General features: G+C 51.0%; 1 long non-coding RNA gene across 1 annotated transcript in view; it reads right to left on the bottom strand.

Annotated features, from left to right (window-relative positions):
* Positions 1 to 17,266, bottom strand: part of LOC132397787 (uncharacterized) — a 138,926-nt gene extending 121,660 nt beyond the window's left edge. Inside the window, exon 1 of the long non-coding RNA XR_009513446.1 lies at positions 17,207 to 17,266. This is a non-coding gene — a long non-coding RNA (uncharacterized LOC132397787). The remainder of the gene's footprint in view (positions 1 to 17,206) is intronic.
* Positions 17,267 to 17,703: the final 437 nt, after the last annotated feature.

Genomic DNA, 17,703 nt, shown 5'->3' with positions numbered 1-17,703 from the left:
AGGATATCAGAGAGGCCGTTCGGGGTTTCAGAGGAGTCTGTCAGGATATCAGAGGAACCGGTCGGGGTATTAGAGGAGACTGTCAGGATATCAGAGGAGCCGGTCGAGGTATCTGAGGAGACTGTCAGGATATCAGAGGAACCGGTCGGGGTATCTGAGGAGACAGTCACGATATCAGAGGAGATGTTTGGGGTATCTGAGGAGACTGTCACGATATCAGAGGAGATGTTCGGGGTATCTGAGGAGACTGTCAGGATATAAGAGGAACCGGTCGGGGTATCAGAGGAGTCTGTCAGGATATCAGAGAGGCCGTTCGGGGTATCAGATGAGTCTGTCAGGATATCAGAGGAACCGGTCGGGGTATCTGAGGAGACTGTCAGGGTATCAGAGGAGATGTTCGGAGTATCTGAGGAGACTGTCAGGATATAAGAGGAACCGGTCGGGGTATCAGAGGAGTCTGTCAGGATATAAGAGGAACCGGTCGGGGTATCAGAGGAGTCTGTCAGGATATCAGAGAGGCCGTTCGGGGTATCTGAGGAGACTGTCAGGATATCAGAGGAACCGGTCGGCGTATCTGAGGTGACTGTCAGGGTATCAGACGAGATGTTCGGGTTAACTGAGGAGACTGTCAGGATATCAGAGGAACTGGTCGGGGTATCTGAGGTGACTGTCAGGCTATCAGAGGAACCGGTCGGGGTATCCAAGGAACATGTCTGGATATCAGAGGAAACGGTCGGGGTATCTGGGAGACTGTCAGGATATCAAAGAGGACTTTCGGGGTATCTGAGGAGACTGTCACGATATCAGAGGAGATGTTCGGGGTATCTGAGGAGACTGTCAGGATATCAAAGAGGACTTTCGGGGTATCTGAGGAGACTGTCACGATATCAGAGGAGATGTTCGGGGTATCTGAGGAGACTGTCAGGATATCAGAGGAATCGGTCGGGGTATCTGAGGAGACTGTCAGGGTATCAGAGGAACCGGTCGGGGTATCCAAGGAACATGTCTGGATATCAGAGGAAACGGTCGGGGTATCTGGGAGACTGTCAGGATATCAGAGGAACCGGTCGGGGTATCTGAGGAGACAGTCAGGATATCAGAGAGGCCATTCGGGGTATCTGAGGAGACTGTCAAGATATCAGGGGAACCGGTCGGGGTATCAGAGGAGTCTGTCAGGATATCAGAGAGGCCATTCGGAGTATCTGAGGAGACTGTCAGGATATCAGAGGAACCGGTTGGGGTATCTGAGGAGACTGTCAGGATATCAGAGAGACCGTTCGGGGTATCTGAGGAGACTGTCAGGATATCAGAGGAACCGGTCGGGGTATCTGAGGAGACAGTCACGATATCAGAGGAGATGTTCGGGGTATCTGAGGAGACTGTCACGATATCAGAGGAGATGTTCGGGGTATCTGAGGAGACTGTCAGGATATCAGAGGAACCGGTTGGGGTATCTGAGGTGACTGTCAGGGTATCAGAGGAACTGGTCGGGGTATCTGAGGAGACTGTCAGTATATCAGAGGAACCGTTCGGGGTATCTGAGGAGACTGTCAGGATATCAGAGGAACCGTTCGGGGTATCTGAGGAGACTGTCAGGATATAAGAGGAACTGGTCAGGGTATCTGAGGAGACTGTCAGGATATCAGAGGAACCAGTTGGGGCATCTGAGGTGACTGTCAGGCTATCAGAGGAACCGGTCGGGGTATCTGAGGTGACTGTCAGGGTATCAGAGGAGCCGGTCGGGGTATCTGAGGTGACTGTCAGGGTATCAGAGGAGATGTTCGGAGTATCTGAGGAGACTGTCAGGATATCAGAGGAACCGGTCGGGGTATCAGAGGAGTCTGTCAGGATATAAGAGGAACCGGTCGGGGTATCAGAGGAGTCTGTCAGGATATAAGAGGAACTGGTCGGGGTATCAGAGGAGTCTGTCAGGATATCAGAGAGGCCGTTCGGGGTATCAGAGGAGTCTGTCAGGATATCAAAGAGGACTTTCGGGGTATCTGAGGTGACTGTCAGGATATCAGAGGAGATGTTCGGGGTATCTGAGGAGACTGTCAGGATATAAGAGGAACTGGTCGGGGTATCAGAGGAGTCTGTCAGGATATCAGAGAGGCCGTTCGGGGTATCAGAGGAGTCTGTCAGGATATCAAAGAGGACTTTCGGGGTATCTGAGGAGACTGTCAGGATATCAGAGGAGATGTTCGGGGTATCTGAGGAGACTGTCAAGATATCAGGGGAACCGGTCGGGGTATCTGAGGAGTCTGTCAGGATATCAGAGAGGCCATTCGGAGTATCTGAGGAGTCTGTCAGGATATCAGAGAGGCCATTCGGGGTATCTGAGGAGACTGTCAGGATATCAGAGAGGCCGTTCGGGGTATATGAGGAGACTGTCAGGATATCAGAGGAACCGGTCGGGGTATCTGAGGAGACAGTCACGATATCAGAGGAGATGTTTGGGGTATCCGTGGAGACTGTCAGGATATCAGAGAGGCCATTCGGAGTATCTGAGGAGTCTGTCAGGATATAAGAGGAACCGGTCGGGGGATCTGAGGTGACTGTCAGGGTATCAGACGAGATGTTCGGGTTAAATGAGGAGACTGTCAGGATATCAGAGGAACTGGCCGGGGTATCAGAGGAGACTGTCAGGATATCAGAGGAGATGTTCGGGGTATCTGAGGAGACTGTCAGCGTATCAGAGGAACCAGTCGGTGTATCCAAGGAACATGTCTGGATATCAGAGGAAACGGTCGGGGTATCTGGGAGTCTGTCAGGATATCAGAGGAGATGTTCGGGGTATCAGAGGAGTCTGTCAGGATATCAAAGAGGACTTTCGGGGTATCTGAGGAGACTGTCAGGATATCAGAGGAGATGTTCGGGGTATCTGAGGAGACTGTCAAGATATCAGGGGAACCGGTCGGGGTATCTGAGGAGACAGTCACGATATCAGAGGAGATGTTCGGGGTATCTGAGGAGACTGTCAGGATATCAGAGAGGCCGTTCGGGGTATCTGAGGAGACTGTCACGATATCAGAGGAGATGTTCGGGGTATCTGAGGGAACTGTAGGATATCAGAGGAACCGGTTGGGGTATCTGAGGTGACTGTCAGGCTATCAGAGGAACCGGTCGGGGTATCTGAGGTGACTGTCAGGGTAGCAGAGGAACTGGTCGGGGTATCTGAGGAGACTCTCAGGATATAAGAGGAACCGGTCGGGGTATCTGAGGAGACTGTCAGGATATAAGAGGAACTGGTCAGGGTATCAGAGAAGACTGTCACAATATCAGAGGAGATGTTCGGGGTATCTGAGGAGACTGTCAGTATATCAGAGAGGCCGTTCGGGGTATCTGAGGTGACTGTCAGGATATCAGAGGAACCGGTCGGGGTATCTGAGGAGACTGTCAGGATATCAGAGGAACCGGTCGGGGTATCTGAGGAGACTGTCAGGATATCAGAGGAACCGGTCGGGGTATCTGAGGAGACTGTCAGGGTATCTGAGGACCGGTCGGGGTATCCAAGGTGACTGTCAGTGTATCTGAGGAACGGGCGGGGTATCCAAGGTGGCTGTCAGGGTATCTGAGGACCGGTCGGGGTATCTGAGGAGACTGTCAGGGTATCTGAGGACCGGTCGGGGTATCTGAGGTGACTGTCAGGGTATCAGAAGAGATGTTCGGGTTAACTGAGGAGACTGTCAGGATATCAGAGGAACTGGTCGGGGTATCAGAGGAGACTGTCAGGATATTAGAGGAACCGGTCGGGGTATCAGAAGAGACTGTCAGGATATCAGAGGAACCGGTCGGGGTTTCTGAGGAGACAGACAAGATATCAGGGGAACCGGTCGGGGTATCAGAGGAGTCTGTCAGGATTTCAAAGAGGACTTTCGGGGTATCTGAGGAGACTGTCACGATATCAGAGGAGATGTTCGGGGTATCAGAGGAGACTGTCAGGATGTCAGAGGAACCGGTTGGGGTATCTGAGGAGACTGTCAGGATATCAGAGGAATCGGTCGGGGTATCTGGGAGACTGTCAGGGTATCTGAGGAACCGGTCGGGGTATCTGAGGAGACAGTCAAGATATCAGGGGAACCTGTCGGGGTATCTGAGGAGTCTGTCAGGATATCAGAGAGGCCATTCGGAGTATCTGAGGAGACTGTCAGGATATCAGAGGAACCGGTTGGGGTATCTGAGGAGACTGTCAGGATATCAGAGAGGCCGTTCGGGGTATCTGAGGAGACTGTCACGATATCAGAGGAGATGTTCGGGGTATCTGAGGAGACTGTCAGGATATCAGAGTGGCCGTTCCTGGTATCTGAGGAGACTGTCACAATATCAGAGGAACCGGTTGGGGTATCTGAGGTGACTGTCAGGTATCAGAGGAACTGGTCGGGGTATCTGAGGAGTCTGTCAGGATATCAGAGGAACCAGTTGGGGTATCTGAGGAGACTGTCAGGATATCAGAGAGGCCGTTCGGGGTATCTGAGGAGACTGTCAGGATATCAGAGGAACCGGTCGGCGTATCTGAGGAGACTGTCAGGATATAAAAGAGGCCATTCGGGGTATCTGAGGAGACTGACAGGATATCAGAGGAACCGGTTGGGGTATCTGAGGAGACTGTCAGGATATCAGAGCAAATGGTCGGGGTATCTGAGGAGACAGTCAGGATATCAGAGGAAATGGTTGGGCTATCTGAGGAGACTGTCGGGGTATCAGAGGAACCGGTCGGTGTGTCAGAGGAGACTGTCAGGATATCAGAGGAACTGGTCGGGGTATCTGAAGAGACAGTCAGGATATCAGAGGAACAGGTCGGGGTATCTGAGGAGACTGTCAGGATATCAGAGGAATCGGTCGGGGTATCTGAGGAGACTGTCAGGGTATCAGAGGAACCGGTCGGGGTATCCAAGGAACATGTCTGGATATCAGAGGAAACGGTCGGGGTATCTGGGAGACTGTCAGGATATCAGAGGAACCGGTCGGGGTATCTGAGGAGACAGTCAGGATATCAGAGAGGCCATTCGGGGTATCTGAGGAGACTGTCAAGATATCAGGGGAACCGGTCGGGGTATCAGAGGAGTCTGTCAGGATATCAGAGAGGCCATTCGGAGTATCTGAGGAGACTGTCAGGATATCAGAGGAACCGGTTGGGGTATCTGAGGAGACTGTCAGGATATCAGAGAGACCGTTCGGGGTATCTGAGGAGACTGTCAGGATATCAGAGGAACCGGTCGGGGTATCTGAGGAGACAGTCACGATATCAGAGGAGATGTTCGGGGTATCTGAGGAGACTGTCACGATATCAGAGGAGATGTTCGGGGTATCTGAGGAGACTGTCAGGATATCAGAGGAACCGGTTGGGGTATCTGAGGTGACTGTCAGGGTATCAGAGGAACTGGTCGGGGTATCTGAGGAGACTGTCAGTATATCAGAGGAACCGTTCGGGGTATCTGAGGAGACTGTCAGGATATCAGAGGAACCGTTCGGGGTATCTGAGGAGACTGTCAGGATATAAGAGGAACTGGTCAGGGTATCTGAGGAGACTGTCAGGATATCAGAGGAACCAGTTGGGGTATCTGAGGTGACTGTCAGGCTATCAGAGGAACCGGTCGGGGTATCTGAGGTGACTGTCAGGGTATCAGAGGAGCCGGTCGGGGTATCTGAGGTGACTGTCAGGGTATCAGAGGAGATGTTCGGAGTATCTGAGGAGACTGTCAGGATATCAGAGGAACCGGTCGGGGTATCAGAGGAGTCTGTCAGGATATAAGAGGAACCGGTCGGGGTATCAGAGGAGTCTGTCAGGATATAAGAGGAACCGGTCGGGGTATCAGAGGAGTCTGTCAGGATATCAGAGAGGCCGTTCGGGGTATCAGAAGAGTCTGTCAGGATATCAAAGAGGACTTTCGGGGTATCTGAGGTGACTGTCAGGATATCAGAGGAGATGTTCGGGGTATCTGAGGAGACTGTCAGGATATAAGAGGAACTGGTCGGGGTATCAGAGGAGTCTGTCAGGATATCAGAGAGGCCGTTCGGGGTATCAGAGGAGTCTGTCAGGATATCAAAGAGGACTTTCGGGGTATCTGAGGAGACTGTCAGGATATCAGAGGAGATGTTCGGGGTATCTGAGGAGACTGTCAAGATATCAGGGGAACCGGTCGGGGTATCTGAGGAGTCTGTCAGGATATCAGAGAGGCCATTCGGAGTATCTGAGGAGTCTGTCAGGATATTAGAGAGGCCATTCGGGGTATCTGAGGAGACTGTCAGGATATCAGAGAGGCCGTTCGGGGTATCTGAGGAGACTGTCAGGATATCAGAGGAACCGGTCGGGGTATCTGAGGAGACAGTCACGATATCAGAGGAGATGTTTGGGGTATCCGTGGAGACTGTCAGGATATCAGAGAGGCCATTCGGAGTATCTGAGGAGTGTGTCAGGATATAAGAGGAACCGGTCGGAGGATCTGAGGTGACTGTCAGGGTATCAGACGAGATGTTCGGGTTAAATGAGGAGACTGTCAGGATATCAGAGGAACTGGCCGGGGTATCAGAGGAGACTGTCAGGATATCAGAGGAGATGTTCGGGGTATCTGAGGAGACTGTCAGCGTATCAGAGGAACCAGTCGGTGTATCCAAGGAACATGTCTGGATATCAGAGGAAACGGTCGGGGTATCTGGGAGTCTGTCAGGATATCAGAGAGGCCGTTCGGGGTATCAGAGGAGTCTGTCAGGATATCAAAGAGGACTTTCGGGGTATCTGAGGAGACTGTCAGGATATCAGAGGAGATGTTCGGGGTATCTGAGGAGACTGTCAGGATATAAGAGGAACCGGTCGGGGTATCAGAGGAGTCTGTCAGGATATCAGAGAGGCCGTTCGGGGTATCAGAGGAGTCTGTCAGGATATCAAAGAGGACTTTCGGGGTATCTGAGGAGACAGTCAGGATATCAGAGAGGCCATTCGGGGTATCTGAGGAGACTGTCAAGATATCAGGGGAACCGGTCGGGGTATCTGAGGAGACTGTCAGGATATCAGAGAGGCCGGTCGGGGTATCTGAGGAGACAGTCACGATATCAGAGGAGATGTTCGGGGTATCTGAGGAGACTGTCAGGATATCAGAGAGGCCGTTCGGGGTATCTGAGGAGACTGTCAGGATATCAGAGGAGATGTTCGGGGTATCTGAGGTGACTGTCAGGATATCAGAGGAACCGGTCGGGGTATCTGAGGAGACTGTCAGGATATCAGAGGAACCGGTCGGGGTATCTGAGGAGACTGTCAGGATATCAGAGGAACCGGTCGGGGTATCTGAGTAGACTGTCAGGATATCAGAGGAACCGGTCGGGGTATCTGAGGAGACTGTCAGGATATCAGAGGAACCGGTCGGGGTATCTGAGGAGACTGTCAGGGTATCTGAGGACCGGTCGGGGTATCCAAGGTGACTGTCAGTGTATCTGAGGAACGGGCGGGGTATCCAAGGTGGCTGTCAGGGTATCTGAGGACCGGTCGGGGTATCTGAGGAGACTGTCAGGGTATCTGAGGACCGGTCGGGGTATCTGAGGTGACTGTCAGGGTATCAGACGAGATGTTCGGGTTAACTGAGGAGACTGTCAGGATATCAGAGGAACTGGTCGGGGTATCAGAGGAGACTGTCAGGATATTAGAGGAACCGGTCGGGGTATCAGAAGAGACTGTCAGGATATCAGAGGAACCGGTCGGGGTATCAGAGGAGTCTGTCAGGATATCAGAGAGGCCGTTCGGGGTATCTGAGGAGTCTGTCAGGATATCAGAGGAACCGGTTGGGGTATCTGAGGAGACTGTCAGGATATCAGAGGAATCGGTCGGGGTATCTGGGAGACTGTCAGGGTATCTGAGGAACCGGTCGGGGTATCTGAGGAGACAGTCAGGATATCAGAGAGCCCATTCGGGGTATCTGAGGAGACTGTCAAGATATCAGGGGAACCTGTCGGGGTATCTGAGGAGTCTGTCAGGATATCAGAGAGGCCATTCGGAGTATCTGAGGAGACTGTCAGGATATCAGAGGAACCGGTTGGGGTATCTGAGGAGACTGTCAGGATATCAGAGAGGCCGTTCGGGGTATCTGAGGAGACTGTCACGATATCAGAGGAGATGTTCGGGGTATCTGAGGAGACTGTCAGGATATCAGAGAGGCCGTTCCTGGTATCTGAGGAGACTGTCACAATATCAGAGGAACCGGTTGGGGTATCTGAGGTGACTGTCAGGTATCAGAGGAACTGGTCGGGGTATCTGAGGAGACTGTCAGGATATAAGAGGAACCGGTCGGGGTATCTGAGGTGACTGTCAGGGTATCAGAGGAACTGGTCGGGGTATCTGAGGAGACTGTCAGGATATAAGAGGAACCGGTCGGGGTATCAGAGGAGTCTGTCAGGATATCAGAGAGGCCGTTCGGGGTATCAGAGGAGTCTGTCAGGATATAAGAGGAACCGGTCGGGGGATCTGAGGTGACTGTCAGGGTATCAGACGAGATGTTCGGGTTAACTGAGGAGACTGTCAGGATATCAGAGGAACTGGTCAGGATATCAGAGGAGACTGTCAGGATATCAGAGGAGATGTTCGGGGTATCTGAGGAGACTGTCAGCGTATCAGAGGAACCAGTCGGTGTATCCAAGGAACATGTCTGGATATCAGAGGAAACGGTCGGGGTATCTGGGAGTCTGTCAGGATATCAGAGAGGCCGTTCGGGGTATCAGAGGAGTCTGTCAGGATATCAAAGAGGACTTTCGGGGTATCTGAGGAGACTGTCAGGATATCAGAGGAGATGTTCGGGGTATCTGAGGAGACTGTCAGGATATAAGAGGAACTGGTCGGGGTATCAGAGGAGTCTGTCAGGATATCAGAGAGGCCGTTCGGGGTATCAGAGGAGTCTGTCAGGATATCAAAGAGGACTTTCGGGGTATCTGAGGAGACTGTCAAGATATCAGGGGAACCGGTCGGGGTATCTGTGGAGTCTGTCAGGATATCAGAGGAACCGGTTGGGGTATCTGAGGAGACTGTCAGGATATCAGAGGAGATGTTCGGGGTATCTGAGGAGACTGTCAGGATATCAGAGAGGCCGTTCGGGGTATCTGAGGAGACTGTCACGATATCAGAGGAGATGTTCGGGGTATCTGAGGAGACTGTCAGGATATCAGAGGAACCGGTTGGGGAATCTGAGGTGACTGTCAGGCTATCAGAGGAACCGGTCGGGGTATCTGAGGTGACTGTCAGGGTATCAGAGGAACTGGTCGGGGTATCTGAGGAGACTCTCAGGATATAAGAGGAACCGGTCGGGGTATCTGAGGAGACTGTCAGGATATAAGAGGAACTGGTCAGGGTATCTGAGAAGACTGTCACAATATCAGAGGAGATGTTCGGGGTATCTGAGGAGACTGTCAGTATATCAGAGAGGCCGTTCGGGGTATCTGAGGTGACTGTCAGGATATCAGAGGAACCGGTCGGGGTATCTGAGGAGACTGTCAGGATATCAGAGGAACCGGTCGGGGTATCTGAGGAGACTGTCAGGATATCTGAGGACCGGTCGGGGTATCCAAGGTGACTGTCAGTGTATCTGAGGAACGGGCGGGGTATCCAAGGTGGCTGTCAGGGTATCTGAGGACCGGTCGGGGTATCTGAGGAGACTGTCAGGGTATCTGAGGACCGGTCGGGGTATCTGAGGTGACTGTCAGGGTATCAGACGAGATGTTCGGGTTAACTGAGGAGACTGTCAGGATATCAGAGGAACTGGTCGGGGTATCAGAGGAGACTGTCAGTATATCCGAGGAACCGGTCGGGGTATCTGAGGAGACTGTCAGGATATAAGAGGAACCGGTCGGGGTATCAGAGGAGTCTGTCAGGATATCAGAGAGGCCGTTCGGGGTATCTGAGGAGTCTGTCAGGATATCAAAGAGGACTTTCGGGGTATCTGAGGAGACTGTCACGATATCAGAGGAGATGTTCGGGGTATCTGAGGAGTCTGTCAGGATATCAGAGGAACCGGTTGGGGTATCTGAGGAGACTGTCAGGATATCAGAGGAACCGGTCGGAGAATCTGAGGAGACTGTCAGGATATCAGAGGAACCGGTCGGGGTATCTGAGGAGACTGTCAGGATATCAGAGGAACCGGTCGGGGTATCTGAGGAGACTGTCAGGGTATCTGAGGACCGGTCGGGGTATCCAAGGTGACTGTCAGTGTATCTGAGGAACGGGCGGGGTATCCAAGGTGGCTGTCAGGGTATCTGAGGACCGGTCGGGGTATCTGAGGAGACTGTCAGGGTATCTGAGGACCGGTCGGGGTATCTGAGGTGACTGTCAGGGTATCAGACGAGATGTTCGGGTTAACTGAGGAGACTGTCAGGATATCAGAGGAACTGGTCGGGGTATCAGAGGAGACTGTCAGGATATTAGAGGAACCGGTCGGGGTATCAGAAGAGACTGTCAGGATATCAGAGGAACCGGTCGGGGTATCAGAGGAGTCTGTCAGGATATCAGAGAGGCCGTTCGGGGTATCTGAGGAGTCTGTCAGGATATCAGAGGAACCGGTTGGGGTATCTGAGGAGACTGTCAGGATATCAGAGGAATCGGTCGGGGTATCTGGGAGACTGTCAGGGTATCTGAGGAACCGGTCGGGGTATCTGAGGAGACAGTCAGGATATCAGAGAGCCCATTCGGGGTATCTGAGGAGACTGTCAAGATATCAGGGGAACCTGCCGGGGTATCTGAGGAGTCTGTCAGGATATCAGAGAGGCCATTCGGAGTATCTGAGGAGACTGTCAGGATATCAGAGGAACCGGTTGGGGTATCTGAGGAGACTGTCAGGATATCAGAGAGGCCGTTCGGGGTATCTGAGGAGACTGTCACGATATCAGAGGAGATGTTCGGGGTATCTGAGGAGACTGTCAGGATATCAGAGGAACCGGTTGGGGTATCTGAGGTGACTGTCAGGTATCAGAGGAACTGGTCGGGGTATCTGAGGAGACTGTCAGGATATAAGAGGAACCGGTCGGGGTATCTGAGGTGACTGTCAGGGTATCAGAGGAACTGGTCGGGGTATCTGAGGAGACTGTCAGGATATAAGAGGAACCGGTCGGGGTATCAGAGGAGTCTGTCAGGATATCAGAGAGGCCGTTCGGGGTATCAGAGGAGTCTGTCAGGATATAAGAGGAACCGGTCGGGGGATCTGAGGTGACTGTCAGGGTATCAGACGAGATGTTCGGGTTAACTGAGGAGACTGTCAGGATATCAGAGGAACTGGTCAGGATATCAGAGGAGACTGTCAGGATATCAGAGGAGATGTTCGGGGTATCTGAGGAGACTGTCAGCGTATCAGAGGAACCAGTCGGTGTATCCAAGGAACATGTCTGGATATCAGAGGAAACGGTCGGGGTATCTGGGAGTCTGTCAGGATATCAGAGAGGCCGTTCGGGGTATCAGAGGAGTCTGTCAGGATATCAAAGAGGACTTTCGGGGTATCTGAGGAGACTGTCAGGATATCAGAGGAGATGTTCGGGGTATCTGAGGAGACTGTCAGGATATAAGAGGAACTGGTCGGGGTATCAGAGGAGTCTGTCAGGATATCAGAGAGGCCGTTCGGGGTATCAGAGGAGTCTGTCAGGATATCAAAGAGGACTTTCGGGGTATCTGAGGAGACTGTCAAGATATCAGGGGAACCGGTCGGGGTATCTGTGGAGTCTGTCAGGATATCAGAGGAACCGGTTGGGGTATCTGAGGAGACTGTCAGGATATCAGAGGAGATGTTCGGGGTATCTGAGGAGACTGTCAGGATATCAGAGAGGCCGTTCGGGGTATCTGAGGAGACTGTCACGATATCAGAGGAGATGTTCGGGGTATCTGAGGAGACTGTCAGGATATCAGAGGAACCGGTTGGGGTATCTGAGGTGACTGTCAGGCTATCAGAGGAACCGGTCGGGGTATCTGAGGTGACTGTCAGGGTATCAGAGGAACTGGTCGGGGTATCTGAGGAGACTCTCAGGATATAAGAGGAACCGGTCGGGGTATCTGAGGAGACTGTCAGGATATAAGAGGAACTGGTCAGGGTATCTGAGAAGACTGTCACAATATCAGAGGAGATGTTCGGGGTATCTGAGGAGACTGTCAGTATATCAGAGAGGCCGTTCGGGGTATCTGAGGTGACTGTCAGGATATCAGAGGAACCGGTCGGGGTATCTGAGGAGACTGTCAGGATATCAGAGGAACCGGTCGGGGTATCTGAGGAGACTGTCAGGATATCTGAGGACCGGTCGGGGTATCCAAGGTGACTGTCAGTGTATCTGAGGAACGGGCGGGGTATCCAAGGTGGCTGTCAGGGTATCTGAGGACCGGTCGGGGTATCTGAGGAGACTGTCAGGGTATCTGAGGACCGGTCGGGGTATCTGAGGTGACTGTCAGGGTATCAGACGAGATGTTCGGGTTAACTGAGGAGACTGTCAGGATATCAGAGGAACTGGTCGGGGTATCAGAGGAGACTGTCAGGATATCAGAGGAACCGGTCGGGGTTTCTGAGGAGACAGACAGGATATCAGAGGAGATGTTCGGGGTATCTGAGGAGACTGTCAGGATATCAGAGGAACTGGTCGGGGTATCAGAGGAGACTGTCAGTATATCCGAGGAACCGGTCGGGGTATCTGAGGAGACTGTCAGGATATAAGAGGAACCGGTCGGGGTATCAGAGGAGTCTGTCAGGATATCAGAGAGGCCGTTCGGGGTATCTGAGGAGTCTGTCAGGATATCAAAGAGGACTTTCGGGGTATCTGAGGAGACTGTCACGATATCAGAGGAGATGTTCGGGGTATCTGAGGAGTCTGTCAGGATATCAGAGGAACCGGTTGGGGTATCTGAGGAGACTGTCAGGATATCAGAGGAACCGGTCGGAGAATCTGAGGAGACTGTCAGGATATCAGAGGAACCGGTCGGGGTATCTGAGGAGACTGTCAGGATATCAGAGGAACCGGTCGGGGTATCTGAGGAGACTGTCAGGGTATCTGAGGACCGGTCGGGGTATCCAAGGTGACTGTCAGTGTATCTGAGGAACGGGCGGGGTATCCAAGGTGGCTGTCAGGGTATCTGAGGACCGGTCGGGGTATCTGAGGAGACTGTCAGGGTATCTGAGGACCGGTCGGGGTATCTGAGGTGACTGTCAGGGTATCAGACGAGATGTTCGGGTTAACTGAGGAGACTGTCAGGATATCAGAGGAACTGGTCGGGGTATCAGAGGAGACTGTCAGGATATCAGCGGAACCGGTCGGGGTTTCTGAGGAGACAGACAGGATATCAGAGGAGATGTTCGGGGTATCTGAGGAGACTGTCAGGATATCAGAGGAACTGGTCGGGGTATCAGAGGAGACTGTCAGTATATCCGAGGAACCGGTCGGGGTATCAGAGGAGTCTGTCAGGATATCAGAGAGGCCGTTCGGGGTATCTGAGGAGTCTGTCAGGATATCAAAGAGGACTTTCGGGGTATCTGAGGAGACTGTCAAGATATCAGAGGAGATGTTCGGGGTATCTGAGGAGTCTGTCAGGATATCAGAGGAACCGGTCGGGGTATCTGAGGAGACTGTCAGGATATCAGAGGAATCGGTCGGGGTATCTGGGAGACTGTCAGGGTATCTGAGGAACCGGTCGGGGTATCTGAGGAGACAGTCAGGATATCAGAGAGCCCATTCGGGGTATCTGAGGAGACTGTCAAGATATCAGGGGAACCTGTCGGGGTATCTGAGGAGTCTGTCAGGATATCAGAGAGGGCATTCGGAGTATCTGAGGAGACTGTCAGGATATCAGAGGAACCGGTTGGGGTATCTGAGGAGACTGTCAGGATATCAGAGAGGCCGTTCGGGGTATCTGAGGAGACTGTCACGATATCAGAGGAGATGTTCGGGGTATCTGAGGAGACTGTCAGGATATCAGAGAGGCCGTTCCTGGTATCTGAGGAGACTGTCACAATATCAGAGGAACCGGTTGGGGTATCTGAGGTGACTGTCAGGTATCAGAGGAACTGGTCGGGGTATCTGAGGAGACTGTCAGGATATAAGAGGAACCGGTCGGGGTATCTGAGGTGACTGTCAGGGTATCAGAGGAACTGGTCGGGGTATCTGAGGAGACTGTCAGGATATAAGAGGAACCGGTCGGGGTATCTGAGGAGACTGTCAGGATATCAGAGGAACCGTTCGGGGTATCTGAGGAGACTGTCAGGATATAAGAGGAACTGGTCAGGGTATCTGAGGAGACAGTCAGGATATCAGAGGAGATGTTCGGGGTATCTGAGAAGACTGTCATAATATCAGAGGAGATGTTCGGGGTATCTGAGGAAACTGTCAGGATATCTTAGGAGATGTTCGGGGTATCTGAGGAGTCTGTCAGGATATCAGAGGAACCGGTCGGGGTATCTGAGGAGACTGTCAGGATATCAGAGGAACCGGTCGGGGTATCTGAGGAGACTGTCAGGATATCAGAGGAACCGGTCGGGGTATCTGAGGAGACTGTCAGGGTATCTGAGGACCGGTCGGGGTATCCAAGGTGACTGTCAGTGTATCTGAGGAACGGTCGGGGTATCCAAGGTGGCTGTCAGGGTATCTGAGGACCGGTCGGGGTATCTGAGGAGACTGTCAGGGTATCTGAGGACCGGTCGGGGTATTCAAGGTGACTGTCAGTGTATCTGAGGACCGGTCGGGGTATCCAAGGTGACTGTCAGGGTATCTGAGGACCTGTCGGGGTATCTGAGGAGACTGTCAGGGTATCTGAGGACCGGTCGGGGTATCTGAGGAGACTGTCAGGGTATCTGAGGACCGGTCGGGGTATCCAAGGTGACTGTCAGGGTATCTGAGGACCGGTAGGGGTATCCAAGGTGACTGTCAGGGTATCTGAGGACCGGTCGGGGTATCCAAGGGGACTGTCAGGATATCCTTGGAGCTGGTTTGGATTCGGAGGAGTTGAGCTTGCTTCCGAATACATTATCACTGTAGAAGAAAAAGTGAACCAATCGAAAAGCAAGGCAAGACCCTCCCTGGAAGGCATTCCGCGACCTGAGCAGACTGGGCAGTGACAAGGAAGCATCGAGCACCCGGCTCAGAGTCGGAGACCTCTTCCCAGAAACAGAGGCGTTCCCTGTGGCAATGCAGGACCAGGTGGTTTACTCAAAAAAAATGATCAAAAATACACAATAAAAGATCGACTAATTCAAGACAATAAATGTCTGAGAAATAAATGATGTGAGAAACCAGAAACAATCCAAAACATTACAGGATGCTATAGCAGTTTAACACAATCTGATTCCAGACACAGGCACATCAAGTGGCAAGCACCATTCACTGAAATATTGCTTTAAAATACAAACTGATAACAATCACACCTTACTATAAATACAAGCTCAATCCATTTTTAGAGTCAGAATACCACAAATTATATTGCAACCTATCCATTATTACTGATAGGGCAATCCACAATAACCATCTGGATATAATACCGGATAAATAAGTAAGAGCAACTTATTTAATAGATTCCAAACACACACAACTTACAGAAATCAGGAAGTGAAAAATACCAGAAATATGCTGAATTAAAAAAGGAAATTAAGAGACTGTGGAACATGAGCAGGATGTACATTGTCCCAAGAATAATAAGTACAACTGGCATCATCCTAAAGTCACTGCAAAATAGCATTAAACAATTAGGGCTTCATTGTGTAAATATTCAGAAATCCACAATACTAAATACCACTAAAGTAGTCTGAAAGTTCCCAGCATTTGACAAATGAGTGTGCTTGGCTATGCCTGTACCTCAGGTTTACCAGCTTGAGCTGAGAAAAAAGTGTTTTAATTTTTTGTAATAATAATAATTATTATTATTATTGATGTGTTAGCGAGCAGCCAAGTGTTTAAGGCATTGGTCTAGTGATCTGAAGGTCACTAGTTCGAGCCTCAGCTGAGGCAGCGTGTTGTGTCCTTGAGTAAGGTACTTAACCACACATTGCTCTGCGACAACACTGGTGCCAAGCTGTATCGGCCCTTGCCCTTCCCTTGGACAACATCGGTGGCGTGGAAAGGGGAGACGCTGCATGGGCAGCTGCTGGTTTCCCATACAACCCTGCCCAGGCCTATGCCCTGGAAACTTCACAAGTGGCAAATCCATTGTCTCTCGAGACTAACAGATGCCTATACTGTATAAATAAATGATACTAAGAACATGAGATGTAGAATCCTTTAAAGTGAGTCAATGGGTTGTGAAATCAGTTCAGTGTTATGGTGAGTGAAGTTATCTACATTGGTTCAACAGCCAAATGGTTGAAGGTCACAAACTGTTCTTGAACCAAGAAAGCATTGTATTGAAGTTGGTGTGCAGCTGAGTGCAACAGCCACAGCACAGTGAAAGATATCACGCTCAGAATAGTTGTAATGGCCAGAAGCCTGTTACCATAGATGTGAGGCATAGCTACAAAGATGACCCCTGGAGAAACAGACACAAAATTCTGGAGGAACTCAATAGGTCAGAAGGCATCATCTAAGGAAATTAATAACCATTCAACATTTCAGGGCAGGACCCTTCATCAGGACTAACAAACTACTTAGTTAGTGAGGATTTAAGGATGCTCAATATATGCTGCCTTTGTCAGTCACGCTCACCAAATAAGAATCAACTTTGGCTACACACTCTACAACAAAATGCAAACACTGGCAGGATGTACTTTACCCTTTCCTGCATGCAGACTTTACTGGAAAGTGTTTACTATTTCCGGCTGATAATCCCACACTGCTTGGATATTTTCTATAGATTGTGGAATATGCGGCATCTTCACTGTACCACTTCCCAGTCCACTCTATCTACGCCTCTTTCATCTTGTACACCTCTGTCAAGTCCTTCTCTCGAAAGAGGAAAGCCCAAACTTACCTTGCCTATGAACATTGCCTATAAAACATGCACTCTAATCCAGGCAACCTCCTGATAAATCTCCTCTGCAGCCTGTTTACAGATTCCATATCCTTCCTATTATGAGAATGATGAGGATGCAGATATGAACAGTATTTTCTATATGAGATATGCATTTCATATAATAGTAACTTGTATTTCCCACTTCTGTTCCAATCAACTGCTATTCCTGGAGGATTTGATTTCTGCAGCCATGCCCAAATTTACTCCTGCCAGAATTTACACTGTTACCACTTTGGGGAACCAGGACCCCATAAAATGTAAACTGAGAATTACCAGCTCTCTTTACTTGGCAAAGCAGTATTGAATCCTTGGCAATGGGAAGCAGTAGTGTCGCTCCAACTTGGGTGAAATGCTGCCATTCATCTCGATGAAAGACGGCTCTGAGCTGAGAAAGGAGACACTCCATGTCAATGTTCATTCAACTGCAGAAGCAATTTACCGGCAGAGTCTTGTCAGGGCCATTGCCCGCCCTGTCTCTGAGCTCACTGACAGAAATAGGACAAGTGAATCACTCAGAAGAAGAAATGGGATTTCCGCTTGATGTCACATTGTCATTTGACGAGGATCAGAGTTCAGGCACACACTAAGAGGGGATTCATTTGATCACCCTGCCCAATATGTCGCACAAAGCAATATCGGGAAATTCACTCAAACCTGCTCCTAATTAGCCTCTCTTACCAGAAAGAGGATTGTCTGTGGTTCTAGAGCTGTGGAGTTGCATGAGGCACTTTGACAATCTATCTCAGGAAACTGCAAACACAGCTCTGAAG

This window comes from Hypanus sabinus, chromosome 8, assembly GCF_030144855.1.
Source record: "Hypanus sabinus isolate sHypSab1 chromosome 8, sHypSab1.hap1, whole genome shotgun sequence".
NCBI lineage: Eukaryota > Metazoa > Chordata > Chondrichthyes > Myliobatiformes > Dasyatidae > Hypanus > Hypanus sabinus.
This window is presented reverse-complemented; position numbering and strand designations above follow the sequence as displayed.